This window comes from Mastacembelus armatus, chromosome 1 (genome assembly GCF_900324485.2).
Source record: "Mastacembelus armatus chromosome 1, fMasArm1.2, whole genome shotgun sequence".
Taxonomy (NCBI): domain Eukaryota; kingdom Metazoa; phylum Chordata; class Actinopteri; order Synbranchiformes; family Mastacembelidae; genus Mastacembelus; species Mastacembelus armatus.
This window is the reverse complement of record NC_046633.1, coordinates 15,430,551-15,434,051: the sequence shown is the minus strand read 5'-3', so window position 1 is coordinate 15,434,051 and position 3,501 is coordinate 15,430,551.

Genomic DNA, 3,501 nt, shown 5'->3' with positions numbered 1-3,501 from the left:
TAGAGTTTTGTGTCTATTCTTTGCTGGGTAACTCACTCTACCCTTCCAGATATTGTTTGAGTTTCATTACAATGTTAAGCTGATTCAAATGTTGTAAAAGACAGTGGCTGGGAGTCAATGGCCTCGCCCTTTGCAACCATGGCTGAGGCAGGCGTTTTAATAGGTATTGACGGCAGGTCTTAGCTGCATTCTCCCTCCATGCTTAAAAGCCCATGTTCCACTGATTAGCTAATTAAAACCTAGAGCAAGGGCTATCGATCCAGTGGAAGGACAATTGGGAGGCATCTGTCCCTCACATGGCCCTGATACTCTCCTGCACCCATACACACACACACACATACACATACACACACACACACACACACACACAGACACACCTCTTTTGTTTGGGCCTAAAAGCATTACCAAGGCCTTTGACACTTCACTAGATCTATAGTTATCACTGCTATTTTAAGAATATTTGTTTGTAATTACCAGTTGAGGAGGCGTGCGTGCGTGCGTGCGTGCGTGCATGTGCGTGCGTGTGGGAAGGTGGGCCACCGTTCTAGCCTGCATTCGATCAGTCCCCTGCCAGGCTCTCAGTAATGGTGGGTATTTATATCCTGAGCTATCAGACACCTGATGGAGGCAGATTACAGGCTTGTAGCTGGACAGGTAGCTATAAAGGTGTCAGCCCTCACTTTTACAAAATCAAGACTCTTTCCTTTTTCTGCCTTCTCACATTACAGCTAATACCATGATATCACCAGACCAGCATGAGACAAGTTTTATTTTTTCGAAATAATAAAGCGTGTGGTGTTAAAGGCAGCCTCCAAATGATGCAAAATCAGACTTGGTTGGTATCACACTCTGGGGGAATTTTAGGAAATGGGTCACTGCAGCAAGACAATAAAGGGATGATGATGAACAGTAAAATTATAGGTGGATACAGACAACAATGGATATTATTAGGTCTAATTTACTTCATTTTCATGTTCAGTAATGTTCAAAATAGAGCTGACTCTATCAGCTATTTTCCTGTCATTAATTTGATTATATGATGTAATTTTGGCTGTATATACTCTATACTAACACTTTTTGTACTGGAAGTTCATAATCAATAATTAATATTTATGTAACAAAACTAATAAAATTAACTAGTGTATCTAGGAGGACAAACAAGTGTGTTGGAGCTCCTGCCTGCATAACAGCATGAGATTAGCCGAGGGTGACTTTCATTGGCATGGTTATGCAACTAACACACAATCACCTGTGAGGAAAGTAGGCCATGTTAGTTCCATAATCAGACTCCTTCATAATGAGACTTATCTAACCACAGATCCTGTATTGCCTAGGTTTTACACAGCAAATACACTTTTGTATTTGTATTTTTACATTCAAGTGTTTCCCCTTACATTGCATTGAATATTATTACTTCTAAACAACTGATTGGAACAAATTGCAGTGTGTGTTTGTGTTTTCCACTGCACTGTACTGTATATGCATTGATGCATATATGAATCAATGCAATATGATTTGTCTGTGCATACAAAGGTGGTGCACGACAGAGCACGCAGCGCTTTGCAGACTCACATTTCCTCCTCTGTATTCATTAGCCTCTTGTTCGTCTCTCCTGGGATGGAGGATTTGCTCAAGAAGGGAAATGAATGCTTTCTGGATAGATGGCGTTCTCTCTGCCTGCAGCAGGAGGGCCATTGTCTGGTTTGATATGCACACAAGACATGGGACATCTGATCTGGCAGCCCAGACAGACATGACACAGCCGTTAGCACAGAGGGACTGGAGAGGAAGCTGAACCATGTTGACAGGAAGTGCTGCTGTTTATCTGGGGACTGATGTTTGAAATGTGCTTGTGATTCGCCTTAATAGTTGGAAAGGTGGTGGACTAGAAGACTTTGACTTCTTGTTAACACGTAGGGACATGCCATCACCAAGTTGATTTGCACTTGTATGAATCACTGAAACGATTTGGGATTGATTTTATTTTGTAACAGAAGGAGGAGAGTCAGCAGTTAAGCCTTTATTGGCTAGCAAGTTAGAAAGTAAACAAAGGGAAATAGAGTTTGACTTATAGAATATGCTAGGAGGGGATTGATTAGCATTAAAAGCATGTATGTGAAACAAGCTGTATGCCGAACCACTCTCGGACACACAGGGGAATAGAAATTTTGATGCAATCAATCTCAGCGGGCATAAATGCAGAGAGGTTTTCATAATGCATTAGCAGCTTCTTGTATTATTCTGCTTCATTAGTGAATAATGCTACACCAGAAAATTGATTTATTTCCAACCAATCTTAAAAAAAAAAATCTCTAGGACAAAATTAGTCTCTGCAAATTGTGGCATTAAGCTTAGAGGACAGAGCACATCTGTCACCACATTGCCCCCTTCCCGTCTGTCCACAAAAACCATCAAGGGAATTTAAGTAGCTGTTAATTATTTCCCCATCCATATTGAAAAGAGGAAAAGAGTGAGGGTAAATTCGAGGGAGAGACAGAGAGAGACTTTAAAAAGGCTAAAGCTTCACTGCGGTGCAAATCCTCTCTGCCTAATAAAGCCAAATCAGTCTATACCCCACAGTCATCCACAAACCGCTCTATGCTTTCACATACACACACATGGGAAGATGATCCTGTAAATCTGTGGTCTCGAGGGGCTGTTTGAGTGCTATTCCAGGGGTTTTTCAAGAGGGGAGGGGCCATGGGGGGATCGAAAGAAAGGCGTAAATATCCCCAAATTGCAGCTAAAATGTAACATTAGGATTGGTAAGCCCTACTCTCACCTATAATGTTCCACAGCACTAAACCATTGCACTCAATGACCGTCGTTACAGATCCTGAACCCATTAAGTCAATACAGCAGACATTACCTGTGAAATAGAGGTGACTAGCTGCCTGCTCTGACAGACATGGCCCCAAACAACAAGCCCAGGGCAAGATTAGATTTGGACCCAGGCATGGTGTGTGCCTGTGGGCAAGAATTAGATGTAGTGTCAACCTCTGCATGCCTGTTGGGAAGGAATGTGTGTATGGGGTCATGAAGGTTGACCATAGTGCAAATGGCTGAGATCAAAACCAGGGCAGTGTAGTTTGCTTGAAGAGTGAGTAAGCTCCCCAAAGCTGAACTAAAACGGCTGGGTGGTCAGGTGGTTAGCATGGAGGTCCTGTACTGTGGATCTCTTGTTGGAGCCTAGCAAGTCAGCGTATCCATAGCGACCACATTTCCAGATGAAACCAACTGATAGATTAGTTACATCTGCTAAATGCCAAAAACAGAAACATAGGATATAGTTATGACAACAATAGACATTACCTTGGATATAACTGCTGGGCTCTCACCATCGGTGTAATTTATTGTTGCAAAAAAGTCATCAGCAGCAATGGACTCATGTATAAAGAGTAGGTGATTTAGAGAAACATAGAATTCTCACAAAATCATGGACACAGACTTTATTACATGATAACACTGATTTACATCAATTTTGCCTCAAAAACTAACAAT